Below are 15,531 nucleotides of genomic sequence, written 5' to 3'. Positions count from 1 at the left end.
ATTAAATTTACAAAGATATCAAATGCACACACTTATTGATACAATGTTGGTCAAAAGCTAAAATTTTCTCTCAGTCCATAAAGAGAGTCCTGATCATTCATCACAGTAGAATCGCCGTTTCTTTTCTCAAAGTCTGAGCAGTAAAAGACAATGCACACGGAAGTAGTGGATTTCCATGCAGTCTTGAAGAAGTAGTGTTGTCCTTCCAATGGAAAGACAGTGCTGACTCTTGACATGCTGACAGGTAATGGGCCACAACAGAGCAAACCCACAGCAGAGTCATTTGACATTTTGAAGAATATTGGTAGGTAGGTCATCACAGAGCAGACCCACTGTAGTCCTGGTAGAGATTATGTTATTGGTGGGCCACCAGAGGTGCAGACCCACTGCAGTCCTTGTAGAAATACTGGTATTGGCGAGTCATCAAAGGTGTAGACCCACTGTAGTCCTTGTAGAAATAATGGTATTGGTGAGTCATCAAAGATGCAGACCCACTGTAGTCCTTGTAGAGATGGCCAGCAGACATCTGTTGCGACTGTGCAGGTGCACAATCACCATCGAAGAGTCTTGTGGACAATATAGCAAGTCCATAAACCACCACTTGTGCCCTCACAAAGTTTTTGGAATTGTCCTAAGAACCAGAAATGCTGTTAACCAGTCCCTTGCTGAATTATAAACACCCATGCAAGCACTAAAAGTCCCTACTTCTCACATATTGTCCATATACTATAACTAACAGACACGTGTGCAGTGAAATGGAACTTAATATTATGACGAACTGGTGTCAATTACAATTTTATAACATAAGAATACAATTACAAAGGTACAAAATACATCATTAAAGAACATCACAACACAGATAACATTTGTAGTACACGCTTTACAAACGAATCGAAATAACATATACATCAGTGTTACAGGAATTATGACATGAGTACATACATAAAATAACAGAATACCTTTCGAAACATCAACTTCACACATGAGCATTAAAACAAAACAGAACAAATAATCCTTAAACTTCTTTACAATGTAAATAACATAGTATTAGAAAAATTCTACAACATAACAACATCAGCTAAACACATAAAGACAGGATAAACACAAATACACAAGGGAACACAAACACATAGTGGGATAACACAAGGAAAGGGCAGGGTTTCTTTTACTGCAGTATTTTGCAAACAAAACTTTCTTTACTTCTCGGAGATTTTCCTTCATTCTTCATTATTTCCAAAAAGTCCTATCTATACCTGCTTTCTGTACTTTTTTCATATGATTTCTCAATGCATTTCTTCCAATTCATCGCAACTCATTCTCTAATATAGTCTACCCCCTCTTAAGCTAACTTAAATCTACTGAGCTCAGATGCTAAACTAAGGGACAAGGCAATGCAGCGGCACAGAACAATTAACACAAACAGCAATGACAAAAAATGCAAATTGGCAAAGCTAGCTACAGTAAATCTAAATTACCAAGCAAATGGAACATTACAACTAATGTGAGGAAATGTGCAGCAACAAGAAAAATAAATCAGTGGTAAAACTGGCTTAACACAGAAATACAAAGTGAAATTCAGTAACACTATGCCTGGCAAAACAGCAGCAGAAAATGTAATAACTTATATTTAATCACGACAAAGCTCAAGCATAAAAAATTTTACAGTGAAAATGGCCATCTTTAATACCTATGTCACATCTTAACACTGGAGTGATGCATCACCTTTACTTAGTGTACCAATAATTTACCAAGTCATTAACAAAAATTATCTATGCAATTCCTGTAAAGGGAAATGTCTTTTCGTCTTCCCTCGTTTTTTTTGGAAGTAGATCATAAAATTATTTACTTACTGGATCTGTAGGCATAAAATATCTATATTAGTACAGCTATTAAATTTTATTTTAAACAGTGCTGCAGTGCAGCTAGAAACTAGATATTAAACAAATTCAGCAATCTCTCAACTAGAAAGACAACAGATGTAAAAATGTTTCTCATCCCTTGATTAGGCATTTTAGTAAATATCATACATTAAGAGCCCCACAGTGTAATCGTATATTTTCAAGTTTGAGCAAGTCGTATTTGCTATGCTTTCTACAAAGAAATGTCAATAGAGAGGATAATGGCCTCTTTTTTTCCACCTGTACCTCTGAAAGGCTCAGACTAATGGCTTTTTCCCAGGTGACTGTCGCGCAACTGGGTGGCCACGACACATTACGTTAATGTGGCCACTAAACTTTCTTACCGAAATATTTACGACACCAGTTTGCACTACAGTGACAGTCACATATAATATTTCACAGGTCGATATTTTGCGTTACAAATGTGTAGGAACAAAATCCATTAAATATAATAGTGTCCAAATAATTTTCGTCGGTATTGTGATACATTCACGCATTTACACACATTTCATAACTCTTTAAAGTACGATTCTTGGTTTCCATCATCCTTCGTCACAAGTCAGAGTCCCTACCCACTACTCCTTATTGCTTACCTTATTACACATATACATATTCGTCCACACTTCTTCAATTCTTCATCATAACAAATACATAGCATAATCAAATTCCTCATATACGGTAGCATCATCTTATTGATTATAAACATACCTCAACAGCATAATACACATCGTCATCTTAATAATATCACAACATCTTAGTAAGATCTCAAAAACGTTGTAGCTCCCTCTAGTAATTTCAAAACCTGAAAAATTTCTCTGCTCATTTCAATAGTGTCATCTACTCAAACGTACTTTAGAAATCATGATCCCATACCAAATACGACATTCAAAGCTCTCATATTATCACAATGGTTCCAAAAAAATATGAACAGTTAAAAGGTACAGACAAAATACATTTTCATAAGTGTAGAGTTATCCAACTGTCTAATTGCGTAAATATCTGTCACTGACGTAGTAAAAAAAGTTTTTGTTTCTCTGTTAAATAATCAGATAGCTATGTAATTCTGTGTTAGAGGAATATAGTACCGACGTGTAAAGATGTATAAGCAAATACCATATCAGCTAGGGCTACTTGTGCTTGCCAAACACATGGTACACAAAGTAAGCGTGTACCCCCTGAGGATTAATGTAATTATACCCTCAGGTGTTACAGATTACAGCAATGGAATGAAATGTATCACAGAAAATCTTTGTATCATTGTACTTCAAATATCTTTAAAAATAAATGATTTAAGTGCAAAATTAATCACTCAAATACGTGTCCTGTAGCTCTAAACGTGCGTCTTATAAGATAATCTCTGTGGAAGTGTCGTAGTTATTGTCCTCCAAGAAAACTACGTTCTGCAGAAGGCAATGTACTTACCTCATGATAAACAAAAGTGAAATGCTTTGCGTATAGATATCATAGTTATTACGCTTATTGCCATGATGAAGAAAGCACAGTGCTGTAACGTATTGTTGTGCTACGGAAAAGGCAGTCTCATTGTAGCTATACCACAAAAGTTACTACTAAAACATGTTTTACTTTCCAGAATAATACAGAAAAACTGTGCAGATATAAAACAGAAAACTGCAAAAGCAACATTGTAAATTGTCACCCATTAGTAGCGTCGTGATAAAATCGTGTAGCTGTCACATAAACTAACCACTGTCACATCTGGTATCTCACAGAAAGTACTTTAAATCCAGAATGTATTTTCAAGTAAAACAATATGTTGCATTAAAATCTCATTAGCAGTACCAGTATATGTTCTAAGTATGTAAGCCCTATAGTCATTATGTAATCGTGCAACTAACAAGCAAGAATGTACACACACAATAACACTGTGATGTCTGTTCACTATAACAATGCATTCGAAATTTCTGATTAAATAAGTTCTCTTGGTTCTTGATTGGATATTTGACTTCAAACATTGTTGCATGGTAACAGTTTCTAAGTCTGACAATGTATACTAGAAATGTGAAGCGAAAAGTTTTATGGCAAAGACAAAGTTAAAAAGCAGACTATCTTTCAATAAACGGTTTTACATGTGAAATGTGGTGTAAACCTTTACTCTTCCTAGTATGCAGAGTTTCAACTTCAACGCAATTATCATGTGGTATACGTCGGTAAGGAATGCTAAAATTTTTTTCAAGGTTAGCGTCTATGTTATTTTTCTCTGAGCCAGCCGGCGCACGTGGCTATGTGCGGTGCGAGTCATTGTCTGTCTCTTTGTTGGCGTGCGTCGTTATTGGGATTAGGAGACCTAACTTCTACAAAGTCACCTTGTCGAGAGTCCTCTGCTCTCTTTGAATCCCGTCATTTCTGATGGAATTCAGGTCTGTCGTTTTGTCGGTAGTTTATATAGTTTCTTGTTTGTCGGTCATGTGGTGGAGAATTTCTGCCAGAATTGTAACTGCATGCTGCACTGTTGCGTCTGAAATTATTCTGTCTCCCTTGATAATAATTATTTTGATTCCCAAATTGTCTGTTTCTCTGATTGTCTCTGTGATAGTCATTACCGTGGAGAGGTGATCTTTCCCTGTAATTATTAGTACTCTGCCAACTGTTGTCATACGGGTGGTGTCTGTTTTGGTCACGATTTGTGTTGTGAGAACAGCCTTGTCATGTCCAGTTATTATTTCTTTCATCGCGGAATTGCGACGAATGTGACCTGTAATGGTTGTGTTCCTGTTTTCGCGTTCCGCGATTGTCAGTGTCAATTTCTAATTCTTGTAACAGTCCCTGAAAAGCTTCAATGTCTTCATTATAACGTCCTGCCAAAATAATATGTCGTAAATATTCAGGTAATTTGATTAAGCAAATGCGTATTAGTTTGGAGGGGCTGTATGGGCTTGACAGGTACTGATTCTTTTGCAACATGTCTTCAAAATATTTCACGAGACTGGAAAATTCAGATTGTTCGAAGTGTTTCATCATTATGATGCTATGTTTTACTCGGTCTTGCGTAGCTTGAGGCCAATAGGCTGAGAGGAAGGCATGGTAAAATTCTCCTTCACTGTGACAATCGTGAATGACTGATTGCATTCTTACAGCTGGTTCATTCTCTACATAGCCACATATAAATTCTAATCTGTACTCTAATGACCATTTGGGAGGAAAACAATGAGAGAATTGATGGAGCCACACTTGTGGATGAAAGTCGTTGCCAAAATTCTTAAATGTTTTAAATTTATGTGTAGTAATGAACAGCTTATAGTCAAAATCATCATGTCGGCGAGTCGCATATCGGTTATTGTTACGTCGTTTCTGCGGTTCCATTTCAAAATTCGGTGCACCTTGCCAATTTCATTCACAATTTCCGAAATGTCCTGTGTTATTATTTTGTGGTTGTTCGTATTTCTATGTCCCTCTTCCCGTACTGGGGCGCGAGTGTCCTCTGAAATACGTAATTCTTGCATTACCTGTGTCAGCTGATCTTCTACTTCCCGAATTTCTCTTTGGTGTTGCGTATTAATTTGATTCTGATTTTGTTTGAATTTTCTAATTTGTTCACACTCTTCTGTGTCATTAAAAACTATCGGTTTTGTGTCATTCAGATTATCATCTACCTTCGTAGATAAATTATTTAGCCGATCCGCAAGTTTATCTACTTTCTCTGATAATGAACTAATTTCCTCCATGTGTCTTTCTGAACCAATTTTCAGAGTATGTACTGTGTCCTTTAAGTTTTCCTGCTTAATCAAATTGCCTGAACATTTACGACATATTATTTTAGCAGGACGTTGCAAAGACGACATTGATGCTTTTCAGGGACTGTTAAAAGAACTGGAAATTAACACTGACAATCGCGGAAATCGAGGAACGCGAAAACAGGAACTCAACAATTACAGGTCACATCCGTCGCAATTCCGCCATGAAAGAAATAATAACTGGAAACGACAAGGCTATTCTTACAACGTAAATCGTGACCAAAACAGACACCACCCGTGTGACAACCGTTGGCACAGTAAAAATAATTACAGAGAAAGATCGCATTTCCATAGTAATGACTATCACAGAGACAGCCATAGAAACAGACAATGTGGGAACCAAAATAATTATTATCAGGGGAGACAGAATAACTTCAGACGCAACGTTCCAGCGCACAGTTACGATTCCAAGAGAAATTCTCCACCACGTGACCGACAAGAAAGAAACTATGGAATTTACCGACATGACGACAGACGATATGATCGTAACGACAGACCTGAATTGCATCAGAACTGGCGGGATTCAAACAGTGCAGGGCCCTCTCGACAAGGTGAATTTGTAGAAGTTAGATCTCCAAATCCCAAATCCCAATAACGACGCGCGCCAACAAAGAGACAGGCAATGACTTGCACTGCGGGCAGCCACGTGCGCCGGCTGGCTCAGAGAAAAATAACATAGGCACTAACCTTGAGAAAAATTCCAGTAATCCTTACCGACGTATACAACATGATAATTGCGTTGAAGTTGAAACGCTGCGTACTAGGAAGAGTAAATGTTTACACCACATTTCACATGTAAAACCATTTATTGGGAGATAATCTGTTTTTTAACTTTGTCTTTGCCATATAACTTTTCACTTTACATTACTAGTATGGTTTGTCAGACTTAGAATCTGTTAACATGCAACAATGTTTGAAATTAAATATCCAGTCAAGAACCAAGAGAACTTATTGAAACAGAAATTACGAATGTATTGTTGTAGTGAACACCGGACACGGTGTTATTGTGTGTGTACATTCTTGCTTGTTAATTGCACGATTATGTAACGACTATAAGGCTTACTTAAATAGAAAATATACTTCTAATGTGATTTTATTGAAACATTTTGGTTTACTTGAAAAGACATTCTTTATTTGAAGTACTTTCTGTGAGATTAAAGATGACTTAGTATTTGGTTTCTCTGACAACTACACGATTATATCACGACGCTACTAATATGTGACACAATTTACAATGTTGCTTTTGCGGTGTTTCTGTTTTATATCTGCACAGTTTTTCTGAATTATTCTGGAATGTAGAACATGTTTTAGTAGTAACCTTTGTGGTATAGCTACAGTAAGATAGCCTTTTTTTTGTTTCGTAGCACAACAATACGTTACAGTGTAGTACTTTATTGATCACGGTACTGCACGTAATAACTACAATATCTATACGCAAAGCATTTCACTTTTGTTTATCATGAGGTAAGTACATTAGCTTCTGCAGAACTTAGCTTTCGGAGGAAAATAACTATGACACTTCCACAGAGATTATCTTACAGCAAGACGCACATTTAGCGCTACAGGACACGTATTTGAGTGATTAATTTTGTCCTTAAGTCATTTATTTTTAAAGATATTTGAAGTACAATGATACAAAGGTTTTCCGTGATACATTTCATTCCATTGCTGTAATCTGTAACACCTGAGGGTATAATTACATTAATCCTCAAGGGGGTACACGCCTACTTTGTGTACCATGTGTTTGGCAAGCACAAGGAGCCCTAGCTAATATGGTATTGGCTTATACAGCTTTACACATCGGTACTATATTTCTCTAACATATAATTTACACAGCTATCTGATCATTTAACTGGAAGAGACAAACATTTATTTTACTACATCACTGACAGATGTTTACGTAATTACACAGTTGAATAACTTCACACTTATGAGACTGTATTTTGTCTGTACTTTGTGAACTGTTCATATTCTTTTTTGGAACCATTGTGATACTACAAGAGCTTTGAATTATGTATTTGGTATGGGATCATGATTTTTAAAGTATGTTTGAGGTAGATGACACTATTGAAATGAGCAGAGAATTTTTTTTGGTTTTGACATTATTGCAGAAGGCTACGACGTTTTTGAGATTTGACTGAGGTGTTATGATGTTATTTTTACGACGACAATGTGTATTATGCTGTTGAGGTACGTTTATGATCAATAAGTTGATGTTATATGAGGAATTTGACTATGCTACATATTTATTAAGATGAAATATTGAAGAAGTGTCGTCGAATATGTGTATGTGTAGTAAGGTGAGGAATAATGAGTAGTGGTTAGGGACTCTGACTTGTGAAAAAGGATGTTGGAAACCAAGAATCATACTTTAAGAGTTATGAAATGTGCGTAAATGTGTTAATGTATCACAATGGAGGCGAAAATTTTTAGCACACTGTTATATTCATAAGATTTTTTTTCTATACAATTGCAATGCAAATTCTCGACCTGTGAAATTTTTTATGAGACTGTCGCTGAAATGCAAACTGGTGTCATAAATATTTCAGTAAGAAAGTTAAGTGACCACCTTAACGTAATGAGTTGTGGGCACCCAGCTGCGTGACAGTGTCCTGGAAAAAAGCCATTAGTGTGTGCCTTTCAGAGGTACAGGTGGAAAAAAAGAGGCCATTATCCTCGCTATAGACATTCCTTTGTAGAAAGCATAGCAAATACGACAAGCTCAAACATGAAAATATATGATTACACTGTGGAGCTCTTAATTTATGATATTTACTAAAATGCCTAATGAAATTATGAGAAACATTTTACATCTATAGTCTTTCTAGTTGAGAGATTGCTCATTTTGTTTGATATTTAGTCTCTAGCTGCACTGCAGCATTGTTTAAAATAAAATTTAATAGATGTACTAATATAGATATTTTATGCCTATGGATCCAGTAAATAACCATTTTATAATCTACTTAAAAAAAAACGAGGGATTACAAAAAGACATTTCCCTTCACAGGAATTGCATACATAATTTTTGTCAATGACTGGGTAACTTATTAAGTAGTCTAAATTAAGGTGATGCATCACCCTAGTGTTAAGATGTGACATAGGTATTAAACATGGCCATTTTTACTGTAATATTTTTTCTGCTTGGGCTTTGTCATGTTTAGATAAAAGTTATTGCATTTTCTGCTGCTGTTTGCCAGGCATAATGACACCGAATTTGACTTTGTATTACTCTGTTAAGCCGTTTTTACTACGGATTTATTTTTCTTGTTGCTGCACATTGGCTCATTTTAGTTGTAATGTTGCATTGCTTGGTAATTTAGATTTACTGCATCTTGCTTTGACTATTTCCATTTTTTCATTGCTGTTTGTATTAACTGTTTTCTGCTGCTGCATAGCCTCGTCCCTTAGTTTAGCATCTGAGCTCAGTATATTTAAGTTAGCTTAAGAGGGGGTAGACTATATAAGAGAATGAGTTACGATGAATTGGAAGAAATGCATTGAGAAGTTATACGAAAAAAGTACAGAATGCAGGTATAGATAGGCCTTTTTGGAAATAATGAAGAACAAAGTGAGATCTCCTAGAAGTAAAGAAAGTTTTGTTTGCAAAATACTGCAGTAAAAGAAACCCTGTCCTTTCCTTGTGTTATCGCAATATGTGTTTGTGTAACCTTGGGTATTTGTTTTCTTCCTGTCTTTATGTGTTTATCTGATGAGAGTTACATTGTAGAATTTTACTGATAATATGTTATTTACTTTGTAGAGATGTTTCGATATTATTTATTCTGTTTTGTTTTAATGCTCATGTGTGATGTTGATGTTTCGAAAGTTATTCTGATCTTTTATGTATGTGCTCATGTCATAATTCCTGTAACACTGATATATATGTTATTACAAATCTTTTGTAAAGCCTGTACTACAAATGCTATCTGTATTGTTATGTTCTTTATTGATGTATTTTGTACCTTTGTAATTGTATTCTTATGTTATAAAATTGTAATTGACACCAATTCATCACATTTTTAACTTGTAAGTTCCATTTCACTGCACACGTTTCTGTTGGCCATAGTATATGGACAATATGTGAGAAGTAGGGACTGTTAATGTTTGCACATGTGTTAATAATTCAGCAAGGGACTGGATAACAGCATTGCTGGTTCTAAGGACAATTCCAAAAACTTTGTGAGTGCACAAGTGGTGGTTATGGACTTGCTATATTGTCTGCAAGACTCTTCAATGGTGATTGTGCACCTGCACAGTCACAACAGATGGTTGCTGGCCATCTCCACAAGGACTACAGTGGGTCTGCATCTTTGATGACCCACCAATACCATTGTTTCTACAAGGACTACAGTGGGTCTACACCTTTGATGACTCAGCACTACTATTACTTCTACAAGGACTGCAGTGGGTCTGCACCTCTGGTGGCCCACCAATACAGTAATCTCTACCAGGACTACAGTGGTCTGCTCTGTGATGACCAACCTACCAATATTCTTCAAAACTTCGACTGGCTCTGCTGTGGGTTTGCTCTGTTGTGACTCATTACCTGTCAGCATGTCAAGAGTCAGCATTGTCTTTCTGTTGGAAGGACAACGCTACTTCTTCAAGACTGCATGGAAATCCACTATTTCCGTGTGCATTTTCTTTTACTGCTCAGACTTTGAGAAAAACACTGCAATTTTACTGTGATGAACAATCAGGACTGTCTTTATGGACTGTGAGAAAATTTTAGCTTTTGACCAACATTGTATCAATAAGTGTGTGCATTTGATATCTTTGTTATTGTAATTATGAAAAATTTTATCATATCATTATTGGCCACTGCCCAAAACAATTCGTAAAATTTTTTGTGGGGAGCATGGGGGCTATAGAAGTAGGCTGTTTATGTTTTCTTATATTGGTAACGCCACGTAGCGCTTTGTATGATAATCACTGGCTGTGCTGTGTGCAGTCTGTGGCTAGTTTGCATTGTTGTCTGCCATTGTAGTGCTGGGCAGCTGGATGTGAACAGCGCGTAGCGTAGCGCAGTTGGAGGTGAGCCGCCAGCAGTGGTGGATGTGGGGAGAGAATTGGCGGAGTTTTGAAATTTGTAAGACTGGATGTCATGAACTGCTATGTATATTATGATTTTTCAACACTGTTAAGGTAAATACATTGTTTGTTCTCTATTAAAATCTTTCATTTGCTAACTATGCCTATCAGTAGTTAGTGCCTTCCGTAGTTTCAATCTTTTATTTAGCTGGCAGTAGTGGCGCTCGCTGTATTGCAGTAGTTCGAGTAACGAAGATTTTTGTGAGGTAAGTGATTTGTGAAAGATATAGGTTAATGTTAACCAGGGCCATTCTTTTGTAGGGATTTTTGAAAGTCAGATTGCTTTGCGCTAAAAATATTGTGTGTCAGTTTAAACACAGTCATGTATAATTGTTCTAAGGGGACGTTTCACGTATCTACTGTGTCCTTTAAATTTTCCTGCGTTTTTGCAAGTTGCGTAACCGAATCGGTAGATGCAACTGAGTCAGTTTTAGCTTGTAAGGTCTCATGATTTTCACGAACAATAGTTTGCTGTTCTTTTATGGCTGCTTCGTGATTCTGTAATGCATTTTCATGCCGCGAAAAAATAGGTTGAAAATGCTCACAAATTTGTGTTTTACGTCAGTACAAACTTTTTGACATTTCGATTCAGTGTTACGTAACTCAGTAGTTAAACCTTACGTGTTTGTTCAAGCGTGGTGTCTAACTTCCGAAGATTTTGTTCCATTGTGTCTAACTTTTGAAGCTTTTGGTGTGTTTGTCTCTGATTTTGTTCCACTGTGTCTAACTTTCGAAGATTTTGTTCCTACGATTGTAGTAATTATTTTTGAATTGCATACTATGTTTGGCAGTGCGGATGTTTTATATGTAAAGTGTGTGATAATTTAAGTAACGTATTCACACCTGCGATCTGTTCCCAATACGTTAAATGTGGTGGAGTTGCGATAGTAGCGATAGAATACATGAGATAAATTTCAGAAATGAGAAAATAGTGTGATAATTCAAAGTAGTAACCCACACGAGCCATGAGAGCGGCGTCTTCGGATAAGTTTTTGTTTTGTTGATGAAGTATTGGAGGTTATGGAGTAAGTAATATAACACGATCAAAGTGTTGGAAGAAAATTGTCGTCGTGTACTACACTAAATAATGAAAGTACATGATGTACTGAAGTGTGGTTGTCGAGGTAAATGAAACTTGTTGGGAAAGAAGTTATTGAGTGTATGAATGTCTGTTGTCTGACCTTTAGGACTGTCAGCGGGACGTGTGAAAGTATGTGCTGGACCGGGATTCTAACGAGAATATATCCATATGATGATAAGCGGTGTCTATCCTGTCGAATATATCTGACAGGAATACATCATATTTGAATAGTATTAATTACACTCTAGTCTGTTACCTGGAATTCATCACAAAAAATGGTTCAAATGGTTCTGAGCGCAATGGGACTTAATAGCTGAGGTCATTAGTCCTCTAGAACTCAGAACTACTTAAACCTAACTAACCTAAGGACATCACACACATCCATGCCCGAGGCAGGATTCGAACCTGCGACCGTAGCGGACGCGCGGTTCTAGACTGAAGCGCCTAGAACCGCTCGGCCACACCAGCCGGCAATTCATCACAACCTGTATCCATTTGTACTCGTTATCATTGCTATTATTATTGTGGTCGATATTGTTTTTTGTACCGACTGCATCGGCAACCTCACGGACTCCGAAATGTCGACTTTAACACCATCGACCTCCAGCACGGCAACCATTGTTTCAGTTTGCATGGACTCGGCGTCGTAGCGAGGCGTACAACCACTGGTGATTCCAACGATAACACTGAACACAGAAGAGCGGTCACGTCTTCGTTTTTGATGCGTCCCGGTTCGGCATACGACAACTCTATGATCACGTTGTGTAATCCCCGAGGAAAGTGGTTAATGTCAGATAGCGCGTCTGGTTCAAATGGCTGGTAGTTTGGACTGTAGGCTTTAAACCTGCTGATGACACTGACAGTTCCCCTGTCTTCCATGTCAGCATATCGTTCCCTAAAGCAAGCCAATACCTTCAGTTGCTCAGGCTGTAAGAGCAAAGAAGATCATGGTCTGACGTCCTGTCGACACCGATGTCACTGGAGATAGAACACGAGCTCCGTCTGAGTCAAGGAGTGGGAAGGATATCGGCAGTTCTCTTTCAAAAGAACCATCCCGGCATTGTTGTGGAGTTACGTAAAAAAAATCAGGACAAATCTTGTTGTTCATGCAGTGCTGACCTACCTCTGATTGTTGCTATAGCCAGCACATTCTCTCCATCTCTTACCCACTGAAACTATCTGGTCATGGGGTGCCAAGAGAGAGGCACACCTCAGCTGGGAAGCCACTACGATTGACGAGCTCCACCACAGAACTGATTGAACAATGAATGATGTAATCGCTTCTCTCACGGAAGCACAGATAAACTCGGTGCTGGACCGGGTTGCAGCAGTAATTGTTACCAGAAGTGGTAACTCAGTGTACTACATTTCGGGCTATGTATACCCTACAATCTAAAAACATTATAATCACGTAGTTTTCCCACTATCCTGTATGCAGGCACTAAGTATAACTTTTGCTACCTTCTCTGGTTGCTGTTGTTGTCATGACCATTTGTGTCCACGGTAATTTACAGTTGATTTGATAATGTAAGTGCGTGTTCAGACTCGAGAATCACTCTTGCTTTCGCTTACTTTAGCAACCATCTGGCATTACCTTAAATGTCAGTAGAACATTATCATTCAACAAACTTGTTGCCAACAATGTTGAGCTACATGGTCACGTGACAATAGGAACTGATCCGGATGGGGATAAGAAGACATTATATAGGTAAAAACACCAAACAGGAAATAGCAGTTCTGGTTTTTTAGTACTCTGCAATAGAAAAGCAAGCGAATGATGACACAACATTAATGCAATTATAATATTTTTCCCTTTTCCAACTACCAACCGTTGAAAAACTCCTTGTATGATATTCCTGATTGCCGTGACTAACAGCTCACAGTTTCCTAATAGTGTGATATTTAATTTCTCGTCATTAATAAAGCGTGTAGCAGGTAGAGTTGCAGATATTTCTATTGGTGACTGAGGGCAGTAAACCGAAGAACGTTGCATCAGCAGTTACGTAATTTGTCGGCTAATATATATTCCTAATACAAAAAGTATGTTTTTAGATTGTCGAGTAGCTCCAAGAACATGTGGCAAAAGCAAGCCATTAAGGGTTATTCTCCCTGGAGCAACAGGTCAACTGTCAAAGTGTGGATGCAAGCCGGGTAGGCTATACTGACAGGAGTAGTCCGCTTAGTGGTGCAGTTACGACCGTGCAGACTTCATCAGGTCGAAAAATTTGTGATGTGTCTATGGCAAGACCATTCGGCAAAGAGAGAAAGCAATCACTATACTGATATGTGTATATATTAAGGTTCCACATATAACAATATCAGCACTTACACCAATTACACATTCTAACTTCCAGCAAATGTCATATTATACCTTACGCAATCGCACTATCTCCATTCCCCTCTCCCCTCTCTCATACCAGAAACCGGGTATTTGATTTTATCGTCATAAATAAGACCAGTAAATCCATAATCCGATGAATTTCCATCTATTGTCGATATGAGAAATACATTTCAACGTGACGGTGAAAGTTACATCATAATTTTTAGCGTGATTATAGTTACCAAGATTGAAAAATACAGGTTCATTGAATGTGTGAACTGATTGTCTCTCGTACAGCACCCGTCCAAACATTTTGAGTGAACTGCAACGCACTCCAACAGTTTCGTTCAAGAAGTTACACATACCATAGAATGTTAAGGGAAAGTCACCTAAAGTTAACTCTATACGAATGTAGTAGCTGAAAATACATGTAGAATTTATTCGCATATAATCGTGACAGCTGTTTCATGACCGAGTATTGAGCTTATAATATGCGAGACCCTAAGTTACGGCAAAATGTGTTAAGAGTGCTGCATCTTCCTAATTACACCAGTATAAATTATTAGCGACGACAGTTTTTCAAATGACTGCGGTAAGTTACGAATGCTTATCACTAGACGCCCTGGGCTGTGACGTTTCCTGTGATCGGCTCTCATCTCTGCAGCACTGATGCGCTGTATGGAAGTGCTGATAAATGAGCCACTGGATGGATAACGGGCAACTGAGAGTGAACATATAGTACACAACAGGCCATTAATATCGCTACATCAAGAAGAAATGCATATGATAAACGGTTATCCATTGGACAGATATATTATAGTAGAACTGACATGTGACTACATTTTCAGGCAATTTGGGTACATAGATCCTGAGAAATCAGTACCCAGAACAACCACCTCTGGCCGTAGTAACGGCCTTGATACGCCTGGGCATTGCGCCAAACAGAGCTTGGATGGCGTGTACAGGTACAGCTGCCTATGCAGCTTCAACACAATACCACAGTTCATCAATAGTAGTGACTGGCGTATTGTGACGAGCCAGTTGTTCGGCAACCATTCATCAGACGTTTTCAATTGGTGAGAGATCTGGAGAATGTGCTGGCCAGGGCAGAAGTCGAACATTTTCTGTATCCAGAGAGGCCCGTACAGGACCTGCAACATGCGGTCGTGCATTATCTTGCTGAAATGTAGAGTTTCGCAGGGATTGAATGAAGGGTCGTAACACATCTGAAATGTAACGTCTACTGTTCAAAGTGCCGTCAATGCCAACAGGAGGTGCCCGAGACGTGTGACCAATGGCACCCAATACCATCGCACCAGGTGATACGCCAGTATGGCGATGACGAATACACGCTTCCAAAGTGCGTTTACTGCGATGTCGCCAAACACG

Source organism: Schistocerca americana, chromosome 5 (genome assembly GCF_021461395.2).
Source record: "Schistocerca americana isolate TAMUIC-IGC-003095 chromosome 5, iqSchAmer2.1, whole genome shotgun sequence".
Classification (NCBI taxonomy): Eukaryota; Metazoa; Arthropoda; class Insecta; order Orthoptera; family Acrididae; genus Schistocerca; species Schistocerca americana.
This window is presented reverse-complemented; position numbering follows the sequence as displayed.